Consider the following 12,504-nt stretch of genomic DNA (forward strand, 5'->3'; position numbering starts at 1 on the left):
AGCGCACAAACTGCGAGCGTCATGTGCGTCATGATTAAAAGGCGCGTTTACTCTTTTTAGTACGGCAATCAAGTCGAAGTTACGGTTTTCGTAGCGCGGACGTACGCAAGTGGACAGTTGCGTACGTATACCATGCATAGATATAGAATAGAATAACTAGATCGGCCGCGCGTACAATACGCTGGTTCGGCCTGTGCGCTGCCATTAATCACGTGCTGACGGCAACGCGCAACATTTGAAATGATGTGACGAGCATGCTTTCGACGACCAAACACACATTTTGACTAAAACGAGGAGCCAAACGTCTTTAAATTTCCGGATACTGTAGTCTCTTTCCATCCATTTTAGAATAGGCCTAACGTTTACCGAGTATTTCTTATGAGTCAGTTCAGGTAAATAATTGACATAGTTGCTCACGGTCGAAAAATGGATTTTTTTTTATACTTTGTTGGTGGAAAGGCCTTGGGGTGCAAGTAAACAAAATTGCATTTTCAATTCTATATATAGCCCGTTGCCATGGTTACGGCTCATTTTGTTTTTTGGCCATTTTAGGCCGATTTTGGGGTTTGAAAAACTGGTTTTTAGCTCATATTTTACACCCCACCAAAATGTAAAATTATTTCAAAAAACCTTTTATATCACTACAAAGTATCATCCTTGGCCTTCCTTGAGAAAACAATTTATTGCTGTAAATATCACCCTTGTGCTATTTTTGCATCATGCATTACAGTATGTTTTTAGAACTTGCAAAATCGACATTTTTACCCTATTTTTGGACCCCAAAATGTCAACTTGCCAGGGGTCTCAGAAAATATTCCTTTCGGCTGTGATTAGGGCCAACATTAGTCTTTCCATATCTGGTGTCAAAAACTTGGGCAATTGTATCCTGTTGTGACAGTACTGCCTCAAAACTAGATTTTTTCCCCAAAACGTGAAAAATGCCTTTTTAAGGGTCTTTTCACATAATATCGACATACGTGTCCACGGTAAAAAAAAGGAATATTTTTCTTATACTTTGTGGATGGTAGGGACTTGGGGTCCAAATAAACAACATTTACATTTCAAATCATAATATAACACGTTGCCATGGTAACAGTTCATTTGTGTTTAGGCCACTTTAGGCCGATTTTGGGGTCTGAAAAACTGTTTTTTTTAGTTAATATTTACAACTCCACCCCACCAAAAAACAAAAATATTTCATAAAACCTTTTACATCACTACAAAGTATCATCCTTGGCTTTACTTGAGACAAAAAAATATTGCTATAAATTTCACCCTTGTGCTATTTTTAGAACGTGCATTAGAGTATGTTTTTAGAACTTGCAAAATCAACATTTTTACCATATTTTTTGCCCTCAAAATTTCATTTTTTCAGGGGTCTCAGAATATTTTCCTTTCGGTTTTGATCAGGGCCAAAATTTGTCTTTTTATTTCTGGTATTAAGAAAAACTTGGGCAAGTGTATCCTGATGTTAACAGTACTGTCTCAAAAATAGACTTTTTTCCCCAAACAGAAAAATGCATTTTGAATTGTTTTTTCTTCATATTGAATTTCTAACATTAAAAAGTAATAATTCTATCAATCTTGCAGCTTTTCCTAAGCACTAGTGGATTACCCAACATTGATCAGGAACTGTTGATGACCTTAATTTTAGAATTTGCCCGGCCCAGCCCCAATCATATTTCTTGACATTGCATAAAACAATGTTTTGTGAATAGCGCTTCTTTTTTGAAAGTGTTCCCTTTCGGTTGTTATTGGTGTTTTCATGTCTTCTGGGTAGAAACACTGTGTTTATTGTATCCTGTTGTGACTGATCATGCCTTAAGTATAGTAATTTTTCCAAAAACAATGCATGCTTGTTAAAAATCTGGCACTGTTTCCATGCCCTTTGAGTAATTAATACAAAGTTTTTATTTAAACATAATGGTATCCAACCAAACCATAACCAATGTTTTGCCACTGAGCGTTCTTGATTTGGCTACTTTACCTATTGTACAGGTATGATTCCCATTGCAAGTAGAGTGTGATGAGCATTCTTTACAAGTTGTCTTTAATACAGGGCCTACTCTCCTTGGTCCCTGCCTGCTACCAAATGTAAAACTTTTCATAGAGATAGAGATCATAAACAATGTAGTTTCTGTGCTTGAGGCAGATGGTTTTGAGCATCCAATCATGTCCAACACAAATGTGGGAAATTAAAAAGCCCGCTTAAAAGTGTTGGAAAATTTTGCCAAGATCTTATTAAAAACAATGATACTAACGATTTGCAAGATGAGCGTAAGAGATCATTTAAAAGGAACACGTTGCCTGGGATCGGTCAAGTTGGTCTTTGAAATGCGTTTGTAACCGTTTGTTATAAAATGCATGGTTAGAAAGATGTTTTTGAGTGATACTTGTGTGGATCATTATATTCTACTTTTAAAATATCTTTCTAATCATATGCATTTTGTAATAAACGTTTACAAACGCTTTTCAAAGACCAACTCGACCGATCCAGGGCAACGTGTTCCTTTAATGAAACAACATTGAAAGAAGTTGTAAATACTTGCACCTGCTCAACATAAATAAGATGCATTTGCAGTGACAAAAGTTTATTCAGGCTAGTTTGATTATTTTTTCCATTCACTATCTTACTAATTCATAATTGTTATATATGTCTCTGAGAACGATCAACAAAAATTTACCTGCTGAATTGTTTATCACGTTAAATAAACCAACTCTTTTAATGTTTGCAACAGTACAATTGAAAGGAACACCTTACAGAAGGCCAAAGCAGGTGAATGGCCATTTAGATACTTTGGATACAGTACTTGCTCACTTTTATAGCCTCTTTGTTCTGATAGGGATGAAAATGTTTAGTTTGGTAGCGGGCAGGGGACCCAGAAGACTGTTAAAAGGCCATGTATAGACAAGAATAGTAAAGAATGCTCATCGCACTACTTCTCTTCTTGCAATGTGAATCATACCTGTACAACTAGGTAAAGTAGTCATGACAAAACAAGAACTCTCAGTGGCAAAGCATGGTTATAAACTTTTTATTTGTTACTTAAAGAGCATGGAAACAGTGCCATATTTTTTTAACAAGCATGCTCGTTTTTGTTTTTTATCAATTCAAACTAAGGGATAACTTCAAAATGCATTTTTATTGTTTTTGGAAAAATTACCATGTTTGAGGCAGAAGTGTCACAACAGGATACAATAAACCAAAGTGTTTCTCCCCAGCAGACATGCAAACCATAATGATCGCCCAATCACAACCAAAAGGGAAATATTCTGAGAACCAATAAAAAATTAAGACAGTACAAACTTTCTTGATGTGCAAGGGGAATTAAAAAATGTAACTTTCAAAAAAGAGGCGCTGTTCACAAAACTTTGTTTTTTTATGCAATGTCAAGAAATATGATTGGGCCGGGGCCGGGGTGGGGCCGGGGCGGGGCAAATTCTAAGATTTAGGTCATCAACAAGTCCTGATCAATGTTTGGTAATGCACTAAGCCTACAGAGTGCTTATGAAAAGCTGCCAGATTGATGGAATTATTACTAACTTCTTAATGTTATAAATTCAAAATGTTGAAGTTCTAAAAACATACTCTAATGCATGTTCTAAAAATAGCACAAGGGTGAAATTTATAGCAATATTTGTTTGTCTCAAGTAAAGCCAAGGATGATAATTTGTAGTGATGGAAAAGGTTTTATGAAATATTTTTGTTTTTTGGTTGGGTGGAGTTGTAAATATTAACTAAAAAAACAGTTTTTCAGACCCCAAAATCGGCCTAAAGTGGCCTAAACACAAATGAACTGTTACCATGGCAACGTGTTATATTATGATTTGAAATGTAAATGTTGTTTATTTGGACCCCAAGTCCCTACCATCCACAAAGTATAAGAAAAATATTCCTTTTTTTTTTACCGTGGACACGTATGTCGATATTATGTGAAAAGACCCTTAAAAAGTCATTTATCACGTTTTTGGGAAAAAAGTCTAGTTTTGAGGCAGTACTGTCACGACAAGATACAATTGCCCAAGTTTTTGACACCAGATATGGAAAGACCAATGTTGGCTCTAATCACAGCCGAAAGGAAAAATTTCTGAGACCCCTGGCAAGTTGACATTTTGGGGTCCAAAAATAGGGTAAAAATGTCGATTTTGCAAGTTCTAAAAACATACTGTAATGCATGATGCAAAAATAGCACAAGGGTGATATTTACAGCAATAAATTGTTTTCTCAAGGAAGGCCAAGGATGATACTTTGTAGTGATATAAAAGGTTTTTTGAAATAATTTTGCAATTTGGTGGGGTGGAGTTGTAAATATGAGCTAAAAACCAGTTTTTCAGACCCCAAAATCGGCCTAAAATGGCCAAAAAACAAAATGAGCCGTAACCATGGCAACGGGCTATATATAGAATTGAAAATGCAATTTTGTTTACTTGCACCCCAAGGCCCTTCCACCAACAAAGTATTAAAAAAATTCATTTTTTGACCGTGAGCAACTATGTCAATTATTTCCCTGACTGACTCTTATGGTGTAGATGAAATGGTGAATAATTGTGCAGCAGCTACATGTAAAAGCCGAGGGAGGAGAAAAGAACCAATCTCTCCCTAAACTGAGATACCATAGGTGAGTACAAGTACATGTACATGTACACTCATTATACAAATTTATGAGTGCACTATAGTTGGGATAAATGCTAGGCCTAACTTGTTGAGGGTGGTCGATGACACAGGAGTCCAGAGTCAGAGTTCGTTATTGAGGTTAAACTAACGGTTCTTTTCAGAAAACAAGAACAAAAGAAAGAAAAGAAATTTAGATAGATTACTAACACCAACGGTGTGCCCTACTATTAACTGGACAGTCGGTAACCATGTTACTAACCATGTTATAAACCTACCCTTGGTTGTGTCGATGCAATCCACTAACAGCACTGTCCTTTCCCTCCTTATTAAGTATCATTATCTCACGTGCAATAATAATTGACTCTTCAGAAAGCCTTGCCTCTGCAGCATGCAATCTAGTTCAAGAGCGAGGCCGGCTGCACCGTGTTGCATAAAGATATAATGAGTTCATAAAAAAAGGGGAAAAAATCAAAATATTTAAATAGCTCCTCTGCATATCGAAGCATGTGAACGAGTATCAACTAAGTAGGGTTGTGGTGACACCATGTAAAATCTCTTTTGTGAGTAGTGGTGGTGGCTCTGAGATGAGCTGGCTTGTACTGCTAGACGTTTCATTCAGTGTGCTCTGACCGTCTTCATGGTGTTCAAACTAGTACCAGCACGAAAACGCATTTTAACGACTGGAGGCAAGACAGTAGTTTTTCTTCGTACATGTTGTGCTGATTATACCATACTGAAAGTAACCGCACATACAACTTATATGAATGCGCCTAACTTGATAGATTTGTAACTGCATGGCGCATTGTTTAATGGAAACGGTCGTATATGGTGAATTTTAAGGACGACAATTTTGGAAATTACGGTTAGTTTAAGACTTGCCGTCAGGGCTACTGGAGCGTGTGGTGGATACATCCGTCATGGCCGAATCTATAAACGTGAGTATACATTTTGTATGTAGGAATATTGCACTGTGACAACTTTTATTTAAACATCTCTATTTTGACGATGCCAGCAATATATTGTTTTTGAAAAAGATTGTTCTACAAACTTAAAGGAACTGGATACCGTTGGTAATTGTCAAAGACCAGTGTTCCCAGTTGGTGTATCCCAACATTATGTATAAATTACCATATTGGTCATCGAAGTTACAAGTGAATGAAAGACAAAACGCCCTTGTTGCAAACTGGTATGAGTTTCGATGCCTAAAGCATTATTTGAGTGAGAAATTGCCTCTTTCTCAAAAACTACGTCACTTCAGAGGGAGCCGTTTCTCAAAATGTTCTATACTAACAGCTCTCCATTACTCGTTACCAAGTCAGTTTTTATGCTAACAATTTTTTGAGCAATTACAAATGATGTACAGTGCCTTTATAAAGTCGAAGTACTCTCTTAAAGGCAGTGGACACTATTGTTAATTGTCAAAGACTAGCCTTCACAGTTGGTGTATCTCAACATATGCATAAAATAACAAACCTGTGAAAATTTGAGCTCAATCGGTCATCGAACTTGTGAGATAATAATGAAAGAAAAAACACCCTTGTCACACGAAGTTGTGTGCGTTTAGATGGTTGATTTCGAGACCTCAAGTTCCAAATCTGAGGTCTCGAAATCAAATTCTTGGAAAATTACTTCTTTCTCGAAAACTATGGCACTTCAAAGGGAGCCGTTTCTCACAATGTTTTATGCTAATAATTATTTTGAGTAATTACCAATAGTATCCACTGCCTTTAAATCAACAAGGGTGGTTTTTACTTCCATCATTTTCTTGCAACTTCGATGACCAGTTGTAGTGTAATGACATGTAGTTGCAATTTCAAGTACATTGCTTAGCATGATATAAAATCTTACTCGACAACGAGCAACGGAGAACTGTTGATAGAATAAAACTTAGAAACGGCTCCCTCTATTAAAGTAACATAGTTTTTGAGAAAGACGTAATTTCTCATTCACTCAAATAACAAAATACTTTAGCTGAAGCCTTTTATTATGCATCTAAAAGCACACACAGAAATGCAATAAGGTTTTATTTTTTTCATTATTCTGTGGCAAAATCGATTACCAATTGAGCCCAAGTTTTCACAGTTTTTTTATTGTATGCATATGTTGGGATACACCAAGTGGGAGTAACTGCTGGTCTTTGACAATTACCAAAGTTGTCCAGTGCATTCCAAACTCGGCATCACTTGCACCAATAATTCTTCCATACAAATTGACCTGCCCATTATTTGTGTTGTAATTAAGATGGTATCATCAAATTGCCTAAAATGCTTGACAGTGTTTTATTCTTTCATTAACCTGTTCTTTTTTCTTCAAATGTTGTTTCCACTTAAAGACACTGGACACTATTGTTAATTGTCAAAGACCAGTCTTCTCACTTGGTGTATCTCAACATTATGCATAAAATAACCAACCTGTGAACATTTTAGCTCAATTGGTCGTCGAGATAACTATGAAAGAAAAAAAACACACTTGTCACGCTAAATTGTGTGCTTTCAGATACTTGATTTCGAAACCTCAAATTTTAAATCTGAGGTCTCGAAATCAAATTCGTGGAAAATTACTTCTCGAAAACTGCGTTACTTCAGAGGGAGCCGTTTTTCACAATGTTGTATACTATCATCCTCTCCCCATTAATCGTTACCAAGTAAGGTTTTATGCTTACAAATATTTTGAGTAATTACCAACAGTGTCCACTGCCTTTAATCACTCGCCGTGCATTGCATGACTCTATTGTTATCGTACAATCATCCTCAATTTGATAAATTACATCAAATTGTACAGGGGTTGTATTTTAAAGGCAGTGGACACTGTTGGTAATTACTCAAAATAGTTATTAGCATAAAACCTTTCTTGGTAACAAGTAACCGGGAGGGGTTTGTGGTATAAAACCTTGTGAGAAACGGCTCCCTCTGAAGTGCCATAGTTTTTGAGAAAGAAGTAATTTTCCACGAATTTGATTTCAAGACCTCAGATTTAGAACTTGAGATCTCGAAATCAACCATCTAAACGCACACAACTTCGTGTGACAAGGGTGTTTTTTTCTTTCGCTATTATCTCGCAACTTCGATGACCAATTGAGCTCAAATTTTCACAGGTTTGTTATTTTATGCATATGATGAGATACACCAACTGTGACGGCTAGTCTTTGACAATTACCAATAGTGTCCACAGTCTTTAATGTGATTTGAATGTTGAAATCTTACGAAACATGATGAGCCATCCCTTCCAACCCTAAAACGATTCTTTATTCATTGTATCCTTCATGTGTTTCTTTTTTAAAGACACGGGTTTCCCTGATCCTGGCATGTTTTACGTTCATCGTTTGGTCCATAAGTGGTAAGAAATATGATATTACTATCTTTTGACCGGAAACGAAGGGGGCAAAGGTCAACACTCGAATGACCTCTGTGACTCGTGATTCTGACCCTGAGTTAGATTGATATATAAAATGGTTTATTAAAAAAACTGTCCTCGCAGCACAAAGGCTGAATTACAACAATTTTAGTCGACCCTTGTGACTTAACTCGACCCGTGTGACTGGTGACTCTTATACTCTGTGGTGACTGAAGACTCGCTGTTGGCCTTTAAGACTTAAGGCCCTATCTAATCTCAAATTTGACTCTCGCGTCTGGTGACGCCGACTCTGCTTTCTGAAGACTCGGACTCGAGTTTTCACCCTTATGAATTATTACTTTGTCTCTGACTTGACACTTGTGACTCTAATTCGAATTCGACCCTTGGTGCTGGTGCCCCTGTTATGACCGAATACTCGGACTCGAATCAGACCCTTGTGACTCGTGACTCGTGACTCATTACTCAAACCCTTGTTTTAAAACCCAACCCTGACTTGACCCTTGTAACTCGTGATTCGGAGTCTGACTCGACCTGAGTGACTCAAGCGAGACTCCGATTTGATCTAGATGCATGACTAGGACCCGAAATGAGGGTTGTAGATTCGAGTAGCAGACTGCCAGAAGGCTAGTCTTTGACAATTACCAATAGTGTCCACTGCCTTTAAATGATGTGTGACGTACCTTTATCAATATGGCACATTATGGTACCCGTACAAAACAAATATATTCTGAGACATTAAACACGAATTATATAAGGCCTATTAGCAGTAAAAAAAAAAAAAGAAAAAAAGAAAAAAAAATAAGAAAGAAAAAACCCGATATGTGGTTAATTTTGTAAACGGCGTAAAATTTTACTGCGCTGCTTGAGTGAAACAATCGATGCTATTTCAGCGTTATGTTTATAGTTGTTTGTTTATCATGTAGGCTATGTATGTTTTGACACATCTGAATTTTTCGTAATTATCACACTACGAAATAAGCCCAAACCTCAAGGTTTCTAAAAACTAGCTACACGCTTCAATGTTTTCTCTGGCGAACCACGGCGCAGCTTAAAATGTACAGCTCTCCATTGCGTGTTACCTAGTGTAACGTTTTTATGCTTAGATACCAAACGTGTCCAGTGCCTTTAACAAAGAGAAGAAAGCAACACGGAATGTTTTTCCTATCGAACATCCACATGCCTCCTTCTGTGCCTTTGTCAACATTTGGGGTCTAAAGCATCCTCTGATAGGCTTTTTCGAGATTGAATAAAACACCGTTGTACCCATGAGTGCAACGATTTTGAAAATATAGCGGGACCGGAGCGGGCCTACAGACTAGAGCACAGTTTCACCAAAAACTTGCTAAACACAACAAAAAAAAAAGAATTTGTTTAATAAGTGTACATTGATGTGGCTGTGCCCCACTTAATTGTTGCTAAGCAAACTAATTTACCGCCGAGCAGTTTTTGTTCTGCTTAACTAACAGCTTTATGAATTTGGACCCACTTTAGGGTATAGGCTTTGGAGACTGTAGCCTAAGTTGATCAGTTTATTGGTTTAAAGGGAAGGTACACGTTTGGTAATTGTCAAAGACCAGTCTGCTCACTTGGTGTATCCCAACATAAGCATAAAATAACAAACATGTGAAAATTTGAGCTCAATTGGTCATCGAAGTTGCGAGAAAATGATGAGAGAAACAACACCCTTGTTGGACGAATTTGTGTGCTTTCATATAGGAATAAAAGACTTCTGGCTAGAAGTCTGTTATTATTTTAGTGAGAAATTAACTCTTTCTCAAAATCTTTGCTACTTCAGAGGGAGCTGTTTCTCACAATGTTGTATACTATCAACAGCTCTACAATGCTCGTTACGAAGTCAGGATTTGTAATTACCAAACGTGTACCTTCCCTTTAATGGTGGTTCATAGTTAAGTTATAGGGTCAGAGGATAATGGTCAATGTTTGACCAGAATTAGGATAAGATGGTCAGTGGGTAAAAATTTGGGTGTTTGTTAGAGTCAATGGGGGCGTGATACTGTCGAAAATTTGGTCAATAGATTTGGAACCTGGATCGTATAATCATATAGTGAAATAAAAACAGCTTTGTGTACGTCTAAAAAAAAAACATCTTATGTCTAGTTATGTATATCTCTAATATTGAGCCACAATAGTGACTACCAAAACAAACATCTCCTGAGTGTTACTTTAATAAACGTAACTATTATTTCTTAAGGGAACATTTTGATCTTTTTCAATACTTTTTTCCTCTTTCTTCAAACAAAAAGTCTGCAAAAACCCCGTCAGGAACTTTTCTTTTAATTTTTTCCACAACCGCTGAGTAGATGAGTTTAACGAAAGACAATGCACCGGACAACTAAAGCCCTTTTCACACTACACTATTCCCCGGGGTTGTCCCCGGGATTGTCCCCTGGGAAAAACGGCCAACCTTTTCACATTATGATCGCTTCCCCCCCCCCCCCCTGGTCTTGTCCCGGTCTGCCCCGGCAAATGGACATACCCCGGGGAATAGCCACCCCTGATCTTGAGTAGGGGTCCGGGTATTCTTGAAACGTGCAGTGTGAACGCCCACTTGGGTAAAAACAGCCCTGGTGCCTCCTCAGGGTTGTATTCAATGGGAATAAAAGAGCTTTGGTGTTATTACGGCTCCGATGATCGTAAAAAAAAAGTCATTCATTAATTTGCGTTTACGATTTTGCAGAGATGAAAAAAAACAAGGAAGCCTTGACACTTTTTTATTCACACACCACAGAGTGTTCGTCAGTGTCTACATACACTATCCTAGAAAAGGACATCAAACGGACTTGGGACGACGCAGTGACACAGTGTGCCAGAGTACCAGGCAGGCACATTGCCCTGCTAGACACTACCGGGGAGAAGGATCTATTGCGACAGGCAGCGATGGGCGTCGGTGCGACTTTAGGCTGGTACTGGATGAGAGAGGCTGGCGTTAGCGACTGTTACACTATGAATTTAGATAATCGGAGATGGAAGTCAGCTCAGTGCATTAAACCTTGGTTCTACATCTGCGAGCAAGAGGGTACACGACATTTTACATTAGAGATGTTTCGCAAGTCTACGGATACACATACAGATGATACTGATACGTCGACACTTTGTGTGTGCACGTGACGCGTATTCGCGACTATCGTGTTTTGCACACACGTTAGCAACAGATACGGGAGCTCATACACGCCGAAAACGGATGGTGTTTGCAGACTTTTAGTTGTATTTTAACAGTTGTATCAAAAACATTTCCCACGGAATTGCTTTCACTTGTATCGTGCTTGATATAGATACAAAATTGTTAGTTATTTGCAAGCAAAACGATGAGAAAATGCAGTGTGCAACGCTCATGATGAATGCGAGAGTGCACTCAAGTGAAACATACCTATAGTTTGCGAAACAAAATTCAACACTTGGCTGATGTGAACGGATACGGTTATCATATCCGTATCTGTATCTGTATCCGCACGCTTGCGAAACCTCTCTAATCAGACACTCTATATAGACAAACCCCCGGATCAGATTTGACCCGGATTGCTTGATCCATTTGTGGGTCAGGCTGACTCGGAAAGTAGTAATACAAATGTGATGTTTATATAGGATTCTGCGTTTGACCCATTTCTGGGTTGTTTTGATTCAGATTCCGGGTCACTGACCCAAAATGAGTCAGGTCACACGGGACCTGAATCCAGTTCTATTCTAACTCGGGAGTTTTTATTTATACCAAATTAGTGGCTACTCAACTACGGCTAAGACTGTTGCTAAGTGTGTTGCTAAGGACGTATTATACTTCAACGCATGATGATGCGGAAATTTAGCCGTAGCCGTAGCTGTAGCCGCTAAATCGGACATGGCCTAATGTATCTGAATTGGTGGCTACAGCTGCGGCTACGACTGTTGCTAAGTGTGTTGCTAAGGATGTCCTATACTTCAACGCATATTGATGCGGAAATCTAGCCGTAGCCGTAGCTGTAGCCGCTCATTCGGACACGGCCCTTACATGCTCACCGGTTGGTCATTGGTTTTTCAGTCCACAACAGAAAACCAAAAACCAATTGAGCGGAGGGCAATTTATTTTTTTAATCTTTAGAAACAAAAATAGGAGACACAAATTTTAAAATGTAGAATAGAAAGAAAACTTCTGAGAATTTTTTCAGAATGTAGTATTATGAGCTCGTTTATCATGAGCTTAATTACACATCTTTTTAACGACCTAAATGTACTCGGCCTCTTTGCAAAAATACCAATTTCAGGAATGTACCAGACTAATTTGTGTTTAATGGTTTACCATTACAGTATATGGCTCCATTTTGCCTTCTATATACGTCGTTCAACGATAATAAGTACGGTTCTGAAGAGTGGGGTTAACCTCGGTGTTTCCCAGGCTTGCGAGCTAAAGTGGTTAATGAGGCATTCATGGTTTCAAAACCGGAAATATATAGCAATGATAATAATACTATTACCAATTCTCTCTTTTACTTGTTTAGAAATCCACGCTACATTGTAAAACAATTTTGCTAAGTTTTGTTTTA

This window comes from Asterias rubens, chromosome 6 (genome assembly GCF_902459465.1).
Source record: "Asterias rubens chromosome 6, eAstRub1.3, whole genome shotgun sequence".
NCBI lineage: Eukaryota > Metazoa > Echinodermata > Asteroidea > Forcipulatida > Asteriidae > Asterias > Asterias rubens.